Source organism: Podarcis muralis, chromosome 9 (assembly GCF_964188315.1).
Source record: "Podarcis muralis chromosome 9, rPodMur119.hap1.1, whole genome shotgun sequence".
In the NCBI taxonomy this organism is placed as follows: domain Eukaryota; kingdom Metazoa; phylum Chordata; class Lepidosauria; order Squamata; family Lacertidae; genus Podarcis; species Podarcis muralis.
In genome coordinates this window covers 80,622,411-80,643,733 of record NC_135663.1, presented here as the reverse complement: position 1 = coordinate 80,643,733, position 21,323 = coordinate 80,622,411, and the positions used below count along the sequence as shown (strand labels likewise).

Below are 21,323 nucleotides of genomic sequence, written 5' to 3'. Positions count from 1 at the left end.
AAAGTTTGCAGCAGCACGTGCACCAAAATGGCATCCAGCATTCAAAAAACCCCTCAGCTTGCATTAACTAGCCACACACACACAGCCTCCCCCCCTCGCCACGAGATCGCCAGTTACCCACCATTTTAGTCAACCAGCTCCTTCCCCCCCATAAGTCAATCGAAGGAGCCTCCAAAACAAATTCAAAAGCCCCCCCCACGAGATCTCCTTTCCTTTTCCCTCATCATGTGCCCCCACTCCAGACAGACCTTTTCGCCGGCAAGGGTGAGTGGGCCGTCGATGACGTATCCATCCAACTCCGATCCGAGCACTCAGCACAGGTATGTTCAACTTCTGAGCCCCTCTGAGCCAAAGGCAGAAAGCCCAACCAGCAGCTCATTCACAGCATGTTACACGTTGAAAGAAAACTATAAGAAAATGATGTGATGTTGGTATTTAACTCCAAGCAAATTAGCAAAAATGTATAAAACAGGGTCAAATGTATGCTGGAAATGTAAGGAAAAAGAAGGAACCTTTTATCATATGTGGTGGAAATGTAAGGTAGTAAAAGAATTTTGGGAAATGATATATAATGAGTTGGAAAAAAATGTTTAAAATAACCTTTTCTAACCCCCCCCCCCGAAGCCTTCCTTTTAGGAATTCTAGGAATTCTAGGTGCCGAAATCCCAAGGGAGCAGAAAAGACTATTTACAGCTGTGCGGATGTTACTGGCCCAGAGATGGAAAGAAGATAAAGTCCTGACCAGAGAAGAATGGCAGATCAAGTTGATAAAGGTAAAGGTACCCCTGCCCATACGGGCCAGTCTTGACAGACTCTAGGGTTGTGTGCCCATCTCACTCAAGAGGCTGGGGGCCAGCGCTGTCCGAAGACACTTCCGGGTCACGTGGCCAGCGTGACAAAGCTGCATCTGGCGAGCCAGAGCCGCACACGGAAACGCCGTTTACCTTCCTGCTAGTAAGCGGTCCCTATTTATCTACTTGCACCCGGGGGTGCTTTCGAACTGCTAGGTTGGCAGGCGCTGGGACCGAGCAACGGGAGCGCACCCCGCCGCGGGGATTCGAACCGCCGACCTTTCAATCGGCAAGCCCTAGGCGCTGAGGCTTTTACCCACAGCACCACCCGCATCCCCATCAAGTTGATGGATTATGCTAAAATGGCTAAAATGACTGGAAGAATCAGAAATCAGGAAGAACAAAGTTTTAATAAGGAATGGGGAAAATTTATAACTTAAAAACCATTGTAACAGTTAAATTCGTTAGTAGGATTGGAATAACACTTGTAGTTTAATGGTGAATTTTGGATACAATGGAGATGTAAATGATTTGGATTCTCATAAAAGATGCAGGAGGAAATGATTCACAACAGGACCCACAAAGGGGAAGAGGGAAGTCCAGGAGATTCTCTGAAATCTTGTTTCTATGTTGTATGTTGGATATATGACTGTAAAATGTTAATCTGAAAACCATATATATATATATATATATATATATATATATATATATATCCATCCCCGGCAAGAAAAGAAAATTATTGGAAAAGTTCTCAGAAAATTGTGAGAAATTCTCCAGCTGGACCAGCAGGTGGCAGCCCAAAGTCTCTGGTCAGCTCAGCCCTGGGAAGATTCTCTAGGGAATCTGGAAAGCGCTCTTATTTGGAAATAATCAAGAGAGCAGGCCTTATGTAATTTGTTAATGCAGAAAGATGCATTGCACTGTTAAGGCCCTCCAAATTCCAGTCGCTCACGTGCAAGAATGCTGGATCATGGAACAAGTGAGATCATATCTGTACTTACAGAAATGGATGTTTAAAATGCTGAAAATGAACGTTGGAATCACACAAGGCTGTGAGGTGGAGGGAATCAATGCTGACTCAGCTTTGCTGCCTGGTCTTTCACCAGCCAACTCTGCAGAGCCTTTAATACCACAATAGAAATGGAAAGGAGCTGGAGTTACTTAATTAGATTGCATTAATTAGATTCTAGTTTCTGGAAAAGCTAACCTGGAGTCAAAGCATTAAATGAAGTGTGTGTGTGAGTGAGTGAGAGAGAGAGAGAGAGAGAGTGCGTAGACGGACCAGAGGGACCTTCAACAAAAGGTTGCAGCGTGGAATGGTCACAATCCTCCTCCAGGAAACTCCATTCCATTCCTTCTTCCTCCATCAACATTCGGTGGCCGCTAAGCCTGTTCAGTCCACATTTGGCTGCATTTGGCAGGTTTCCCCCTCCCACGTGAAGGTTTCCTCTCCTAAAGAGTTCTTGTAGTTCTGCAAATCATGAGATTTCCCAAGACTGCTGTTGCCGCTCTTCTTTGACTTTGGCTGAATGAAAGCAACAGAGCTGACCACATGAAGATTAGAATGATTAGTATTTATGATGGAGAGATAGATAATCAATAACATGATAACCAAATGCTAAGACGCTTCTGAACCCGTTGCAGAGAGCAGCAGCAATGAGAGCTGAAATGTAACAGAGAGTGCATTACTGCATTTGCAAAGCGGGCATAATCTTAGTCATTGGCCCAAGGGGGGCAGATGTGGGGAACATGTCCTACAGGCCTTCACTCGACACCCACAAAGCCCTTAAACCTCCCCACTCATTGCCTCCTAGCTCATAAGGTTGTGAGGGTGGCTACCTTCTGCCTCCTTGGAAATGGAAGAAGTGGCCTCTTTCCCACTTCCTCTTTCAGCTCCATGTGCTTTTCAAGGCTCAGGTTCATTCTGTTGGATCTAACATGTACTCAGATTTCTTGGGAAAGGGAAATGTGTATGCATGTCTTCTCTCCTTTTCCAGGCCGGGGGCTGATCCAGGGAGGAAAAGAGAAGTCACCGGAAGGGGCACCCAACATCTTCACTCAAATATCCGAATGTGCCCACAAGCCTAAGACGGTTGGCAACCCATGCACTATATAATGGAGGTACCCTAGCCGTGGGCCAAAGGCAGGGAGGCTGACAGTAGGTTGTGCCAGAGTCAGTGACTGGTTGTGCTGGAGCCAAAGACAGGCAGAGCCGACCATTCTAGGTTTGTCCCCATCCTCTTCCATGCTGAGTTCTATTGGGGCAACGCTAAGACTAAGGAGAAGGGGGCTGAGAGGCAAGGCTGCCCCCTGAATTGGTGAAAGCAGACAAAACTTGTGGGGGGCAGGGAGCAGTGCCCCATTTGGCTTAATAGACAACCAAGTGTACAGAGGGCCAATCTGACAAACCTACCCAGGAGACAACTCACAATTCCCAAAAAGTTGTGAATCCTTCCCAGCACTTCTGGGACCCAAAGGTGGCAAGTTAAGAGTTGGCAGCCTTTGCTTGAAGTGCTGGTGCCTTCCCATTCTGCCCCATCTCTGTGCCCCACTGCACTTTTTCAGCACAGCCCCAAATTGCAGATCAATGTCCGCTTTGCTCCTGAATAAGTCATGTCTGAATCTCAAAACTGACATGATTTCTGCTTCCTTTCATCCATCGACTTCTGGCAAGCACTTATCCAGAGTGTCTTGCGGTGTTCTGTACTGTGATGGGCAGCCCCGAGTCCACCTTTTAAAATGCTCTATGTGCTAATGCAGAGGTGTGTTCAATGTGATTTGCTTCCAGGTCACTTCCCTACATCTTCCAAAGTGGCTTATCTGGGAGATTCTAAAGTTAAGGCAATCACATTGTGTAGAACAGTGGCTCCCTACTGGTGATCCACAGACTCCAGGGGGTCCACATAACCCCCCCCCCAGGGGGTCTGTCGCACCCTTCACAGAACAAAAGCTACCACAGAGACATCACAGTTTTCAAAAGTAGGGAGTCCTTGGCTTGGCTTTGGGAAAACAGGGGGGCTGCATTACTTAGGTAATTGGGAATCACTGTGTAGAACATTCAATTGCAGCTTGTCAATAATAATAATAATAATAATAATAATAATAATAATAATAATAATAATAATATATTACTTATACCCTGCCCATCTGGCAGGGCCTCTCCAGCCACTCTGGGCAGCTTCCAACAGGATATGAAAAACACAATAAAAGATCACTTACCAGCCTCCCCATTTGACTTGTGTTAATCTATATTATTTGTCCATTCAAATTCATTAACTCGGGTTTGCACATCAGAAGGAGAGGCTAGCACTCAATAGCACCTGGTTTATGGAATGTCAGGTGACTTTTTATCTTTCTCTTTGCGAAGAGCAACTCCTTTCCTGCATCCCAACAAGGCAGAGGGGCTGCGAAGGACAATGTGGCCGGGTGGCTATGAACATTAAAATAACCTGCATAATAATTCCCTTCCTGTCACAACTTATTACAGCCCCACAAACAAGCAACATTTGCCATTTCTAATGGAGGCAGATTATGTCTCCATTCTCAGATGCTGTAATGACTCAGGAATTAAACTCCATCATTATCCTAAACTATTTCTCTTTTCCTTTCCTTTCCTTGTTTTGTTTTTTCTTCTTTCAAGTTGCTGATTTGAAACTTTTCTTCTCCCTTTTTGCCTGCAGGGCACTTAGATAATGTCATCACAAATTACTGTTTTCCACACAGCGCAGATGATAAGACCAGAGGCATTGAAGGAGCATAAATGGGGAAAACAAGATCAGAAGATCAAGGAAGCCACTTTCCTTGACTTGTAAATAACAAATGTTCATAATAATGTCATGGGGAAGGCAAAGCAACTATAAACATTTAGGTCATTCAAGGATCTTTTACAAGTGCTGTTTAAACACATCTCAGAAGAAAATCATGTCTGCAACAATGGCAGTGAGAATGCTGCTAGCCCAGAGATGGAAGGAAGGAGAGGTACCAACAAAAGAAGAATGGCAGATGAAACTGGTGGAGGAGCAGAGATGGCGAAACTGATGGATGGGGAAGATCCAAAACCAGGAAGATTGAGTATTTTCTAAAGACTGGAGCAAATTTGTAATTTATTTAAAAGACCTCTGTAAAAAGTTAAAATCTTTCGGAGGAATGCAGTGACACTTGTAATGTGGAATTATTTATGCTAATTATGGTTATATAATAGATGGATAATGGTAAAAGATGTAGCAAATTTAAACTCAAACATGGAAACCCGTAGAGGAAGGAAAGGAGGTACGAAGGTTCAAAAGAACCTTGTATTTTAATGTTTGAAATGGTAATGAAATAAAATCATCAAAAACCCTATACAAAATGATAAAAAAGGAAATTGTCAGGGGCTCAGGAGCAGAGGCACAGGGGAGAGAGGAAATGGAGAGCGAAGGGGAAGAATCTGAGGGCAGCGGAGGGGAGAATGACAGTGACCCGAGAGATTCCATGAGCCTCTCCAGCGAATCAGAAGATTCCCAGAAGGGGGCGCCAATGGTCAGGGCAAGGGGGGTCCCAGGGGGGACGCACCAGAAGCAAGGGGCCAGCGGGGACTCCCAAAGCAGCAGCTGGAGATCAGGACCAGCTTCCCCACCAGAGCGCAGTGGGGGGGAAGAGTCCCATGTGTCAGGGCCAGCGTCTCCTCCAGCAGGGAGGGAAGAGGAGTCAGGGCTAACCACGCCTCTATCGGAGAGTGGGGGAATGGAGGGGAGGTCAGACCCAGATAGCCTCCCCGAAGGGGGAAGCAGTGACAGGAGCAGTGTAACGGTCAGGAGGAAGGTGGCCGGCTGGGCGCGCGCGCCAAGTTCAAATGTACAGGCGCGCGGGACAGCAGAAAACCCAGATTGGGAACCAGGTCCCAAAGCCCGCCGAAGGCAGGGGGAAGACTCAGGGGACTCAGCGTCAGAAGAGTCTAGGAAGGGCAAAACCCCAGCGGACAGGCGGACCCAGAGGAGGAAAGAGCAAAGGAAGAGGTGGAGCACAGGCTAGAGTCTTAAACTGGTGTCTGGGGGGAGGAGACTCAGACGGAGCTTCGGCGGTCTAGAGTTTGAGACGTAGAGCTGCGCGCCGCGGCTGTGAAAGAGAAACTGAACTTCAATAAAGACTTTTGTATATAACAACGGAGTGGCGTTGGTCCTTTGTGAGCTGGGACCTAGGGCAGCTCTGACAGAAATCATAATGGAAATCCTTACCTTTAAAGAAGAGAACATATAATCTATTCAATGTGCTTGCACTGGCAATAAAAACATCTGAGAGTTCTGCTACCAGCAGACATAGGTATGGATATTCCCTCCATTCATACGTCCAGGCACTGGCGAAGGAACAGGGATGCGGGGGGAGTGCACTGCCCCGGCAGGCACACCCCCAGGATGTGCGACACGCCCCCGCCTGCTCTCCGCCCCCCCGACAGAGCTTGAAGCTCCGCCCCTGTGTCCAGGAAGAGAATTCCTTAACCCTAACCTAAACCCAAACCCTAACCCTAAACCTAACTCTAACCCTAACCCCACCCCGACGGAGCTTGAAGCTCCGCCCCTGTGTCCAGGAAGAGAATTCCTTAACCCTAACCCTAACCTAAACCTAAACCTAAACCCAAACTCTAACCCTAACCCTAACCCTAACCCTAACCCTAACCTAAACCCAAACCCTAACCCTAGCTCTACCCTAACTCTACCCTAACTCTAACCTCAACCTCAACCCTAATCCTAATCCTAATCCTAACACAAACCTCTACCCTAACCCTAACCCCAACCCTAACCATAACTCTAACCTTAACCCTAACCCTAACCCTAATACAAACCTCAACATCTACCTCTACCCTAACGCTAACCCTAACCTCAACCCCAACCCCAACCCTAACCCTAACCCTAACCCTAACCCTAACCCCCTAACCCTAACCCTAACCATAACTCTAACCTTAACCCTAACCCTAACCCTAATACAAACCTCAACATCTACCTCTACCCTAACGCTAACCCTAAACTCTACCCGAACCCTAACCCTAACCCTAACCGTAACCGTAACCCTAACCCTAACCCTAACTGTCAGGGGTGCCTCAGGTCCCAGCTCACAAAGGACCAACGCCAGTGTCTCTTTATATACAAAGGTCTTTATTGAAGTTCATTGTTGGTTTTACATCCGTGGCGCGCATCCCTACGTCTGTAACTCTAGACCGTCGAAGCTCCGTCTGACTCTTCCCCTCCCCTACACCAGTTTAACACCCTACCTTTGCTCCACCTCTTCCTCTGCTCTTTTCTCCTCTGGGTCCTCCGGCCCCTGGGGTTCCACCCCCTCCTGGACTCTTCGGAGGCGGATTCCTCTGACTCCTCCCCCTGTCTCCGGCGGGCTTTGGGACCTGGCTCCCAATCCGGATTTTCTGCTGACCCGCGCCCCTGCACATTTGAACTTGGTGCGCGCGCCCAGCCGGCCACTTTCCTCCTAACGGCTACACTGCTCCTGTCACTGCTTCCCCCTTCGGGGGGCTGGCTGGAACTGACCTCCGCTCCGCCCCTCCACTCTCCGACGGAGGCGTGGTCAGTTCTGACTCTCTCTCTCTCCCTGCTGGAGAAGACGCTGGTTCTGATCTGTGGGCTTCTTCCCCCCCGCTACGCTCTGGCAGGGAAGCTGGCCCTGATCTCCAGCTGCCGCTTGGGGACTCACCGCTGGCCCCCCTTGCCCTGACCCTGGGTGCCTCTTTCTGGGAATCTTCTGATTCGCTGGAGAGACTCATGGAATCTCCCGGGTCACTGTCATACCCTCCTAAGCTCCCCTCAGATCCTTCCCCTTCGCTCTCCAATTCCTCTTTCCCCTGTGGCTCTGCCCCTGAGCCCCTGACACTAACCATAACCCTAACTCTAACCTTAATCCTAACCCTAATCCAAACCTCTACCTCTACCTCTACCTTTACCCTAACCCTAACCCTAACCCTAACCTCTACCCTAACCACAACCCAAACCCTAACCATAACCCTAACCCTAAACTGTACCCTAACCCTAACCCTAACCCAAATCTCTACCCTAACCTATACTCAAACCCTAACCCTAACCCAAATCTCTACCCTAACCCTAACCCAAACCCTAACCCTAACCTTAAACTCTACCCTAACCCTAACCTAACCTTAAATCTAACCCTAATCCAAACCTCAACCTCTACCTCTACCCTAACCTTAAACTCTACCCTAACCTCTACCCTAACCCTAGCCCTTGCCCTAACTCTAAACTCAAACCTAACCCTAACCCTAACCCTAAACCTAACCTCAAACCTAACCATAACCCTAACTTTAATTCTAACCCTAGCCTGTACCCAAATCCAAACCTCAACCTCTACCTCTACCTCTACCCTAACCCTAACCCTAACCCTAAGCCCATCCATAACCCTTACCTTTATCATAAACTCAATCCTAACCCTATCTCTATCCCTGACCCTGATCCTAAACTCAACACCAAGCCTGACCCTAACCCTAACCCTAACCACAACCACAACCACAACCCTAACCCTGACCCTGACCCTGACCCTGACCCTGACCCTAACCCTCAACCTCAACACGTAACCTAATCCTAACATTAACCTCTACCCTAACCCTAACCTAAACCTAAACCCGAACCCGAACCTCTACCTTAACCTTAACCTTGTGATTTATTTTTTTAAAGTGATGGAATGCCATTGTTGGTCATTGTTGTTCTTTTTACTTGGAAGAAATGGTTTTATCTGTGCTCATTTGGTAACGTCCTACCCTTTACCAAATGCATTTGCATTTGACTGTCAGTTGTTGACCACCCAAAATCATCATTTTAAAATTCATTTCTCCTCCCTTCTTGAATTCTAACTAAACTGTCCCTTCCTGAAGACAATTTAGGATGACATGTTTATAGAGAAATATAAGAAAATTATTGGGCGCGCGCAGCGGAAACGTCCTCCGCCGGTGACGTCACCTGGGCCTTGCGGAAAAGGCGCTGCGGGAGTCGCCGCGGCGGCGGCGGGGCCGCTGCAGAAGGGTGAGTGGCGAGGGCGGGACGGGGCTGCGCGCTCCTTTCCTTGGCTGCCCTCGTCGCGCGCATTGGCTCCCGCGGCCAGCGAGGGGAGCCCGGGCCGCGCGCGGCTGCTGCTGCCACCGCCGCCTCTCCTGGGGGCGCCGCCTCCCCGGGCGGGAACGCTGCGGGTGCGCGAGGGAGGAGGGCGGCCCCCGGGGGCTGGGAGAGCCTGGCTGCCGTGGCCGAGAGGGCTGCTCTGCCGGGCGCCGCTGACATTGGAACTTAGAAAACTTCCCGGGGCAGGACCCCGGTATGGGCCCCCCCAATATTTTTTATAAGTCGGCGCCCCTGAACCTCACTTAGCACTGAATTAAATGGGACGGATATCTAAGTAGCCATTGTTAGGTTACAATGTGGTAGCACCCTGAAACTGTCTTTATTTACTTTGGTGTAATAAAAGCATGGGACGCCGGTGGCGCTGTGGGTAAAAGCCTCAGCGCCTAGGACTTGCTGATCGAAAGGTCGGCGGTTCGAATCCCCGCGGCGGGGGGCGCTCCCGTCTTTCGGTCCCAGCTCCTGCCCACCTAGCAGTTTGAAAGCACCCCTAAGTGCAAGTAGATAAATAGGTACCGCTTTATAGCGGGAAGGTAAACGGCGTTCCGTGTGCTGCGCTGGCTCGCCAGAGCAGCTTCGTCACGCTGGCCACGTGACCCGGAAGTGTCTGCGGACGGCGCCGGCTCATGGCCTCTAGAGTGAGATGAGCGCACAACCCTAGAGTCTGTCAAGACTGGCCCGTACGGGCAGGGGTACCTTTACCTTTTAATAAAAGCATTGGCTTTCTTTGTCTTATTATGTTCTCCCTGTTTCCTTAAGCAAAGGGAAATTCCAGGGACAGCACTAAAGTGTTTCCTTTTCTCTGGATGAGAGCATCAGAGACTTACAGTGTCTTCGTCATATTTGCTTTATTTACAAACATGCAAATGGAGCATTAAGGGAAGCAAACAGCAGGCTTGCCTACAGCTGATCCTGGGGGAGCACATGTCACAACTCCTTCCTTAGCCACTTTCAGCCAATTATTACAGCTCTCTTCTCTCCATCTTCCTTTCCTTTCTCTCCAGCAAACTACAAACTCATAATCCCCGCTCCAAACACACACACACACACACACACACACACACACACACACAACCTGCACAGCATTGTTCTGAGATACCAGCCCTGCAGGTAGAACATCTGCGGCGATTACTGTGTGCTCAACATCTCACAGACAGGTTTGTATTGCCTGATTCTCTTAGCAAGGGCCAAGACCCCGTTCCCCACTCAGTGCTCAGCCTATGGGAGGAAAGTCTTTAATCAAATTAGCAAGCCCTATTGAGTGTTGGGTGGCCACTTCCACCTCAACAATAAAAGGACTGGAATCCGGCCCACCCGCCGATTTAAACCGGCCCCCGTGGCAGTATATGTCCTGGGGTAAAATCCTTAAAAAAGCTCAAAAACTTTGGGGTAAAATTATTATAAAAACCCAACAACTTCAATCCTAAAAAACAACAACTTTGGTCAGCCCTTACGTATGTTCAATTCATCAAATCTAGCCCTCTTTGAAAAAAGTTTGGGCACCCCTGGGTTAGGGTTAGGGTTGGTGTTGAGTTTAGGGTTAGAGTTAGGGTTAGGGATATGGTTAGGGCTGAGGTTAGGGTTAGGGTTAGTGTTTGGGTTGATCTTAGGGTTAGGGTTAGGGTTAAGGTTACTGTGAGTATTAGGGCTGAAGTTACAGTTAGGGTTAGGGCTGGCATTAAGTTTAGCGTTAGGGTTAGGGTTAGAGTTAGGGTTTGGGTTAATGTTAGGGTTAGGATGAGGGTTAGGGTTTGGGTTTGATTTGAGGTTAGGGTTAGGGTTGAGGTTAGGGTAGAGGTTAGGGTTAGGTTTTAGGTTAAGGTTAGGGTGAGTTTTAGGGTTAGGGTCAGGCTTGGGGTTGAGTTTAGGGTCAGGGATAGAGATAGGATTAGGGTTGAGGTTATGGTAAAGGTAAGGGCTATGGATGGGCTTAGTGTTAGGGTTAGGGTAGAGTTTAGGGTTAGGGTTAGGGTTACGGTAGAGGTTGTGGTTTGGATTAGAGTTGAGATTGAGGTTTGGATTAGGGTTAGGGTTTGGGTTGAGTTTAGGGTTAGGGTTAGGGTTAGGTTTGAGGTTAGAGTTAGGGTTATGGTTAGGTTTAATGTTCAGGTTAGGGTAGAGGTTAGGGTTAGGTTTTGGGTTTGAGTTTAGGTTAGGGTAGAGGTTAAGGTTAGGGTTGAGGTTAGGGTTAGTGTTATGGTTGGGGTTGAGGTTAGGGTTAGGGTAAAAGTTACGGTTAGGGTTGAGGTTGAGGTTTGGGTTAGGGTAGGGTTAGAGTTAATGTTAGGGTTATATTTGAGGTTAGGTTTGAGGTTGAGGTTTGGTTTAGGGCAGGGTTAGGGTTAATGTTAGGGTTAGGGTTAGGGTTAGGGTTGTGGTTAGGTTTAGGGTTGAAGTCGAGGTTTGGATTAGGGTAGGGTTAGAATTAATGTTAGGGTCAGGGTTGGTGTTGAGTTTAGGGTTAGGATTAGGGTTAGGGTTAGGGTCAGGGTCAGGGATAGGGTTAGGGTTGAGTTTCGGGTTAGGGTTGAGTTTCGGGTTCGGGTTCGGGTTCAGGTTGTGGTTTGCATTAGCGTTGAGGTTGAGGTTTTTTTTTTTTTTTTTGATATCTTTTTATTAAGTTCATTTAACACATACAAAAAGAAAAAACAAATACAAAAACAAATACATTCATCAAAGTAAAACAAGAAGAAAATAACTAAGAAGATAGAAAAGACAAAAAAGAAATAAATACAACACTGAAAACAACGACTTCCTTCCCTACTGATTTCGGGTTCATACTTTCAATGGGTTTGTTATTACTGCTGGTATTGATTTTTGGTATGAGCATCGGAAGTTTTATAACACTCCTGCTATAGTTGGTAGGTTTCTAAAATTATCTTCAAAATAAACCATAAGCTTGTCCCAATCCTTTTTTAACTTTGTATTTTTTTGATCCCTAATTCTTTGCGTCATCCTTGCCAATTCTATAAAATCAAATAATTTTAATTGCCAATCCTTCACCGTTGGAAGGTTTGTACTTTTCCAGTTTTGCGCGATTAATATTCTGGCCGCTGCTGTTGAGTATTGAAATAAGATTTTGTCTTTTTCTTGGATTTCTTTCCCAACCATCCCTAGTAAGAAGGCTTCTGGGTCTTTGGGAAATGTATATCTAAATATCTTTTTTAACTCATTATATACCTGATCCCAAAATTTTTTTATCTCCTCGCATGTCCACCACATATGTATAAAACTGCCTTCTTTTATTTTACATCTCCAGCATGTCTTATCTGCAGTTTTATACATCCTGCTTAGTTTTCCTGGAGTCAGGTACCATCTATATACCATCTTTACTAGGTTTTCTCTAATTGCAGCGCTTGCCGTGAATTTTAGTCCCTCATTCCACAATTTTGACCATTTTTTATATTCTATATTATGCCCCAAATCCATCGCCCACTTGACCATAACTTCCTTAATTTCTTCATCTTTAGTCTCCCATTCCAGTAGTATTTTATACATCTTGGATAATATTTTGGATTTACTTTCAATTATTTCAATCTGAAATTTGGACTTCTTTTCATTCATTCCTGTTTTTTTATCTTCCGTCCATTTTGCATTTATTTGATGGTACTGGAGCCAACCCGTCAGACGTCCCTTTATTTCTTCGTACGGCCTTAACCTCCAACTATCTTGGGATCTTACCAGTAGGTCTTCATACGTCAATTTTTGCTCTTCCATATTTATTTTTTTAATTGATAAGACATTTGTTGGGGATAACCACCAAGGTGTTTTCCATTCTAATAATTTTTTGTTTCTTTCCCAAACTTCGTACAGGGGACCTCTAATAATGTGATTCGAAAACCCTTTATGTGTCTTTTCTTTATTTGACCAGAGGTAGGCATGCCAGCCGTGCCTATTGCCGGCCCCTTCTAAGTCTAACAGATCTGTGTTCTCCAAGGTTATCCAGTCTTTGACCCAGCAAAGACAGGCCGCCTCATAATATAATTTTAAGTCAGGTACTGCCAGCCCCCCTCTCTCCTTGCAATCTGTGAGTAATTTAAATCTAATCCTTGGCCTCCTTCCCTGCCATATGAATCTCGAAAGGGTTTTCTGCCAGTCCTTGAATATTTTGGTCCCTCTGATAACAGGTATGTTTTGGAATAGGAAAAGCATCTTGGGGAGTATGTTCATTTTTATTGCTTCCATCCTGCCCAGCCACGAAAGGTTCACCCTATTCCAGACATCCAGATCTTTTTTTACTTTGTTCCATGTTAGTGTATAATTATCTTCAATTAAATTTATATTTTTGGGTGTTAGCCAGATTCCTAAATATTTTATTTTTTTTGCCACTTTGATTCCATATTGACTTTCTAATCCTTCCTTCCCATCATTTCCTATATTCTTCGTCAACATTTTTGTTTTGGTTTTGTTTAACTTGAAGCCCGAGACTTTACCGTATTCCTCCAATATCTCCAGTGCTTTACCCATGCTTTCTTGCGGTTCTTCAAGGGATAACATCAGGTCGTCCGCGTATGCCTTTAGCTTATATTCTTTAGATCCTATTTTGATCCCTTTTATCTCCGGTTTGGATCTTATTTTATTCGCCAAAATTTCTAGGACCAGAATGAACAAAAGTGGGGAAAGGGGGCATCCCTGCCTCGTTCCCTTTTCTATTTTAAACCTGTTCGTGATGTTATTGTTTATTACCAATTTGGCATATTGATCTGAGTATATTGCCTGCGTTGAGGTTGAGGTTTGAGTTAGGTTTAGGGTTAGAGGGTTAGGGTTAGGGTCAGAAGTCAGGGTAGGGTTAGGTTTGAGGTTGTGGTTAGAGTTAGGGTTAGGGTTAGGTTTAAGGTTAAGGTTAAGGTTAAGGTAGAGGTTCAGGTTCGGGTTTGGGTTCGGGCTAGGGTTAGGGTAGAGGTTAGGGTTAGCATTAGGGTATAGGCTAGGGTTAGAATTAAGGTTAAGGTTAGGGTTAGGGTTAGGGTTAGGTTTGAGGTTAGGTTTAGGTTTAGGGTTAGGATTGGTGTTTTGGTTAGGGTTAGGGTCAGGGTCAGGCTTGGTGTTTAGGGTCAGCGATAGAGATAGGGTTAGGGTTGAGGTTATGGTAAAGGTAAGGGTTATGGATGGGGTTAGGGTTAGGGTTAGGGTTGAGGTTAGGGTTAGTGTTACGGTTGGGGTTGAGGTTAGGGTTAGGGCTAGGGTAAAAGTTAGGGTTAGGGTTGAGGTTGAGGTTTGGATTAGGGCAGGGTTAGAGTTAATGTTAGGGTTAGGGTTAGGGTTGTGGTTAGGTTTAGGGTTGAAGTCGAGGTTTGGATTAGGGTAGGGTTAGAATTAATGTTAGGGTCAGGGTTGGTGTTGAGTTTAGGGTTAGGATTAGGATTAGGGTTAGGGTTAGGGTCAGGGATAGGGTTAGGGTTGAGGTTCGGGTTCGGGTTCGGGTTCAGGTTGTGGTTTGGATTAGCGTTGAGGTTGAGGTTTGAGTTAGGTTTAGGGTTAGAGGGTTAGAGGGTTAGGGTTAGGGTCAGAAGTCAGAGTAGGTTTAGGTTTAAGGTTGAGGTTAGAGTTAGGGTTAGGGTTAGGGTTGAACTTAGAGTTAGGGTTAGGGGTAAGCTTTGAATTAGGCTTCAGGTTAGGGTAAGGATTAGGGTTAGGGTTAGGTTTCGGTTTGGCATTTAGTTTAGAGTTAGGGTTGAGGTTAGGGTTAGGGTTAGGTTGAGGGTTGGCTCTAGGTTTAGGGTTAGGGTTGGCTCAAGGGTTAAGGTTGAGGTTCACTTCAACAAATCTGGCCCTCTTTGAAAAAAGTTTGGGCACCCCTGATATAGGGTAACAAAAGCAGTTTCTGTGCGAAAGCTGGGCCTAAATCCCAAATGAAATTGGTCTAGAAAATCAGTTTCCTCCAAGACTGCCTGAATCTGGTCTGCGACCACTCACTGAAGAACCTTACTCAAGAATAGGCTCATGAAGATGCAGTGTAACGCTCTCCATTCATATGCCTTTTTTGCTACCTTCACTGCCATTGTTGTTGTTTAGTCGTTTAGTCGTGTCCGACTCTTCGTGACCCCCTGGACCAGAGCACGCCAGGCCCTCCTGTCTTCCATTGCCTCCCACAGTTTGGTCAAACTCATGCTGGCAGCATCGAGAAGACTCTCCAACCATCTCGTCCTCCGTCGTCCCCTTCTCCTTGTGCCCTCCATCTTTCTCAACATCAGGGTCTTTTCCAGGGAGTCTTCTCTTCTCATGAGGTGGCCAAAGTCTTGGAGCCTCAGCTTCAGGATCTGTCCTTCCAGTGAGCACTCAGGGCTGATTTCCTTCAGAATGGAGAGGTTTGATCTTCTTACAGTCCATGGGACTCTCAAGAGTCTCCTCCAGCACCAGAATTCAAAAGCATAAATTCTTTGGCAATCAGCCTTCTTTATGGTCCAGCTCTCACTTCCATACATCACTACTGGGAAAACCATGGCTTTAACTATACAGTCCTTTGTTGGTAAGGTGATGTCTCTGCTTTTTAAGATGCTGTCTAGGTTTGCCATCGCCTTTCTCCCAAGGACCAGGCGTCTTTTAATTTCGTGACTGCTGTCGCCATCTGCAGTGATCATGGAGCCCAAGAAAGTAAAATCTCTCACTGCCTCCATTTCTTCCCCTTCTTTCTATTTGCCAGGAAGTGATGGGACCAGTGGCCATGATCTTCGTTATTCACTGCCATTAAGTAGGTTCAATGATAAGCCCTCACCAGTGGTTGATTATATGTGAGTGGAGTTTTCCTCCACTCGTGTTTGTGCCGTGTCCCAGCTTGTTTCCTTGTCCTTGTCCACAAAATAGGAGAGGGTGCTTAGGGGCAATTGTGTTAATGACCCAAGCCATTCAGATGTTCCACAAGTCAGCCCGGGCTTTGACAGGAGTACCAGTCATAGCCGCGAAATCACCCAGAGCCAAATCAAAACCCTTTGGACCCATCAGCCTCAGAGGACGGACCGTCCTCATAGCTCCCCCACCTCTGCTGAAGGGAAAAGATGCTGAAAGCTGCATCTCAATAGAAAGTGACCTGAGCATGACAAGGGACTGATGTCAATATCCCCCACTTTCAGATCACCCTCAGGCAGCTTCAGCTTAGAAAACTGGACATTTTTGCCTCTGGTACTTTTTACGATGCAGGCAGAACACTAAAGAGGAAGAATGACAAAGCTGCAGAATGCATTTCAGTTTCCAGGAACAACTCCATAAGCCTGGAATAGAATGATCTGTAACGCACAGCTTTCCCACTCCAGTCTTTAGTTAACAGGTTGATGACTTGTAGCAGTCTACCTTGTTGTAAGGATGACAAGGTAATGTTTTGTGACATCATTCTGTGGCCTGATCACTGCACTGCCTGCAGAGTAAAACATGCAGTGGAAACAACTAGAACCTCAGAACAGTGGCAAGCGTAACAAACTGCCATCTTCAGTCAGCAAATATTGGAGAATCTGTCTATTTTTATTTCTCCCTGTTTCTCATGTTTTGCTGTCTTAAATTCAGTTCTCCATATTTCCGGTGAGGGAACTGGGTACGTTTAGCCTGTTGAAGAGGAGATGTGATTTGGATAGCCAAATAACTGAAGGCACTTGGAGCTTTGCTCAGGAGGGGAGGACCCAGACCCATGGATTCAAATCAATACGTAAAAGAGACTCTGACTAAACATTAGGAAGAACTTTCTGATGGTAAGAGCTGTTCAGCAGTGGAGCAGACTCCCATGAGAGATGATGGACTCTCCTTCCTTGGAGGTTTTTAAGCAGAGGTTGGATGGCCATCCATCAGGGATTATTTAGCCGTGATTCCTGTATTGCAGGGGTTGGACTAGATGACCCTGGGTGAACCTTCCAACTCTACTGTTCTATGATTCTATTATTTCCACATCAGTTTTAACTTTTCCCAATGAAAATTAATCAGTGTTTACCTGTGAATTTCTCCAAATAATCTGTTTCAGTTTGTCTAATCTTTCAGAAAGTGCAGTTAGGTAGATTCACCATTCAAACTGAACCGAATTTCTCCCCCATTTCTATGGCTGGTATGAAGGATTTGCCCAACAACCAATAAAATAAACCAGACAGAGCGAGTCTTGGTCTGCAGTCTCCCAGGTCTCTTCCTACTATATCCCAGGTGAGAGAGTACTTGGGCGACTGAGGGGTTTGCTTTTGGAGCTTTCAGCTTTCTGGATCTTTGGCAATTTCTTCCTGAAGCCCAAGAGGCATTTAATGGAGAAGACATCTTGCAGCTCAGCTGTGCATCCCTCATTCTCTTTGCAATTGGCAGCTGGCTCCTGCTTTGCCAGGAGACATGGAAAAGGCAGGGCTGATTTCTCACCCCCAGGCTGCACTTGGGTTTCTTTTCACTTGCTTTACCTGCTCTATGTGAGACACTGAATTCTTCTGGGAGGTTCCCTCCGCCCACCAGGCCTCATACTAGAGGGGGCTTCCAAGGAGCATCTTGGATTTGGGAATCGCAGGCATATCTCTTGCCTGTCACTGAGGATGCTAATACATTCTGCCAAGCAAGCGCCACATAGTATTCTGCTGTCAGGGGGCACGGAAGGTGAGGAGAATAGCTCTAGGGGCCCAAATCCTGTTCCCTTCTGACTGCTGTCGCAGCCCTAAGCTATGATCAGATGGCAGATGGAGATGGTTCCTTGGGGGGAGAGAAGGGAGAAATGTGTCTTCCTCTCCATGCTTTCCCCAGAAGTCAACACAAGGGTTTTGCCTGGCTGTTCCATGAGTCGCTGAAGATTTACCAAGTTGACAGGCCATTGCCTTGAGCGCAAGTTCTCTGAGGCAGGCTGAAGCCACAGTATGTCTGATGCGGTTGTTCCCCGACAAACGGCAAGGCCTGTAGAGTCACCGAGATAATTTGCTTCTGTCTCCATGGGACAGGAGAATCCACATCTTCCTGCAAAAGGGCAGCTGTTTGACAAAAGTTACAAAAATGAAATGTGTTCAGTTCTACAGTTCTCAAGGTGGCATCGAAACTCCACTTAGCCACAGTTATTTTTACTTATATACCCCCCTTCATCATATGATAGATAGGTAGAGCAATCTTTCTGAATAAGAGAGTCACTCCATCTCCCTGATCCATTTGGCTGCCCTTTACTGAACCTTTTCCAGAACCCTTTTTGAGGTGAGGTCCCCAGAATTGTACACAATATTCCAAATGTGGCTGCACTATAGATCTGTGATATGTGATATATATTTCTAAACCTGTTATACTTTTTTATGTTAGTTGCCTTGAAGGTTTTGAAAAGATGAGATATAAAAAATTAAAATGAAATAAAATAAAAGGAGATAGCAGGGATCAAACTTGGAAGCTTCTGCATGCAAAAGCTGAGCTGCAATTAAAAAAACCTATACTATCGATAGGGTATGCCAAGTCAGAAAAGCAGGAAAAAACACGACCCCTTTTAAATTTCCAAATATTTAGCTTACCTAAGCCAAGATGTTCAGGGTTTTTAAAATACCTCTAATTTAGGATATTAGAGTTCTGTATTATTTTCTCTTGCACAGCCAAGCAATTAAATCTTGGATGCACTTCAGTTTCTGGACCTGAACTTGACTTCTGGTACAGCAGGATGAAAGAGGAAGCAGGAGAAGGGCGGAGCTTCAGCTTTGTATGCAGAAGGGCCCAGGTTCAATCCTTAATGTTGATGGCACAAGGGGCAACGGCCTGGTGGAGAGAGCATACTGGCAGTTGGGGAGCCACCACTAAAAAGGCCTGTTCTTTGTGTCGCCACCCTCCACACCTCCCTCGGATGCCACACATGAAACGGGGGCTCAGACAATGAATGCAGGGTCCTCGTAGGGCCATGTGTAGAGGCCACTTCAATGTTAACATGGCTGTTGATAAAAATTAACCAGTAGTGTCACCTTTCCTACATTCTGACCTGCAGAAGTACGGTAAATAGGTCTTTAATTGCTTCCAGAACAAGAGCCGTGTGAGAGACAGCCTGCAAGGAGTTCCAGAGCTGCAGCATTCTGTGTGTTACAAGTACAGGAGGAGGATATGGACCAAACCGCATATTTTTAGGGCCATGCAATTCTGCTCCAACACATTGTTCCAGAAAGACAGGATTGACCCTGTGCTCTGGAGGAGATGAAAGAAGCCCCCTCCTCCCCCTGACCCACAACTCCAACATCTGTCCAACATCTGTCCATCTGTCCAGCCTCAACATGCCGGGAATGGGCTGGGCTCCAGTGCACCCTCAGCAGAATCTCCTGCCAATCAGATGCAGGCCGAAATCCAACCCGGAGGACCTCACCTGCGCCAAGAGCAGCTGTCCATTGCATAGGCAGGATTTGCAACAGAGGACTCTGCATTTCAGCATGTTTGGCAGAGATTCCTCCAGCTATTTTGAGATTAATAGTGCCATTAGTTTGCAAAGAAAACATTCCACAGGTGGTTTTGTGTTTGTAAGGCTGAGGCTGTGATGCCGCTGCTTCTCCTTCTCTTTCCTACCTTTTAGGGAATAAGGTGAGGAGGGCTATTTTGATATTTGTGTTTCTCCCTGGAGTTTGGCATCCTACTTTATAGGAAGTAGGATGGCTGGCTTGTGAATGAGAGCCACCGCAGTGTAACAGTGGGACTCTGCAAGCCTAGGAACGAGCTCTGAGGAGAACTCGGGTTCAAATCCACACTCAGCCATGAAGCTCACTGGGTGACTCGCCACCTCTCAGGGTCACCGATCTCACTCCATGCTGAAGTGGCTGCTTGGAGAAAAGGCAGCATGTAAATGTTATAAAAATGATTGAAGGGTTGGGCGTGAAATGTGATCGGAGGATAAATTTGTAGCTGTTGTGGCTTGTTTTTCCTGAAACACTGTGTTGATTTTATATACCTAACAGAAATGAGTTTTTAATAACACTCTCTTAACGTAGCCCTTCCAACAAATTAGGAAATTGAAGGATCAACCAATTTCTGTAGTACATGTAGTAATTCATACGTCTGATCCAAAATCTTAGAACCACAGAACTGTAGAGTTGGAAGGGACGACCACAGTCATCTCGTCCAACTCCCTGCAATGCAGGAATCTTTTGCCCAATGTGGGGCTCGAAGCAACAGCCCTGAGATGGAGAGTCTCATGCTTCACCAGCTGAGCTAACCCAGGTCTATTATTCTGTCCCATCTTTGCATTAGTCTGCATGTCTGACCTCCAAATAGACACTTCAACCCTGCCGTTTGGTGTTTGGGGAGCCAAGAATAGTATTTAGAGAAGCGTGTGATCTGAAGCATCCCTGCATCCTGATCCAGGTTATTTGTCCAGGGAGCGTCCATCAGGTGAGTTTGCCCAAACCAGGAAACCAAATCACCAAGGCCAGGGGCCATGCTGGGATGGGAGCCTTTCCATTTCCTATTTCCCCAATATTACGTTTGCCACTTTTCTGGGTCAGTTTGCAAATCTGGCAATTTTGTTTTCTCTCAATTTCTCGTTTTTCCAGATGTAAGTTCAATTTACCATATTTCCACATCAGCTTGCATATTTTACTAACAATGTCCTTGTGCAAATTCATCGGCATTTTAGTGCAAATATCTGCTATAATACACATTTTCTGCAATGCAAATTCACCCAAATTTTTAGGGGGGGTTTATTTATTTATTTTTTGGGTAATTTTCAGTAATAAAGGTACTTCTATACACAATTTCCCTTGGTACTGTATATGCATTTTAGTTGGAGAACTGCATTGTAAAATTCACCGAAGTGTAGATTTTGAAGGAAGGCTTTGTTTCAGTTCACAGGTTGTTTTAGAAAGTGTGACTTATGTAAGTTTGCCTTTAAACGTGAACTGAAATGAACTCCCACATCCATAAATATTTATGTTCCAACCCTAATCAAAAGTCTGAAAATTACCTTTAATGCCAAAAGGAAGTTGGAAATTTCAGCCGATTTGCAAAACTAGGTAGCCAAGTAGGGTTTTAAAGGACACTTGGGAAAGAGGAAAAGTAAGAGTGATATGTGCCTTATTTCCCTTTGCTGGAAAGTCTATGGCAGGTAGAGTATTATCCAAATGGAAGTATTATTGAGATGGGTGAAAAAGAGCCACGGACAACAAGTAAGGCTTTAAGTGCAGACAAGGCCTCAGTGCTCTTGTGTACTAATCTGCATTGAGTAAAGGAGCTGGAAAATGCAGATTGAGTGCTTTGTCATCAAGGTGTTCTTGTTTTGCTGAGTTTCTGCTCTTTCCCATTTTCTTCTCTTATGCAAAAGTCCCACGAGTTTTCTTACTTTCTCCCTGACTGTTGAGAGCACTGTACTCTCTTAGATGCCTGCTAAAACACATCCTTGTTTAGACAAGCTTACCCAGATGCTTTAAAGTTGGGGTAATTTTAATCTGTTTTAGTATTTTAACTTTTGTATGTTTTAAAGTAAGGTTGTGAATTTTGCTTGATTTTACTGTTTTATCTTTTGAGGGTTGGTTTTTTTTACTAT

General features: G+C 45.8%; 1 long non-coding RNA gene across 1 annotated transcript; it reads left to right on the top strand.

Annotated features, from left to right (window-relative positions):
* The first annotated feature begins 225 nt into the window (after window positions 1-225).
* LOC114604375 (uncharacterized) lies at window positions 226-4,600 on the top strand. Its single transcript, XR_003708294.2, has 4 exons — window positions 226-320; window positions 625-773; window positions 2,789-2,912; window positions 4,472-4,600. It is a non-coding gene; the product is annotated as an uncharacterized LOC114604375 (long non-coding RNA).
* Window positions 4,601-21,323: the final 16,723 nt, after the last annotated feature.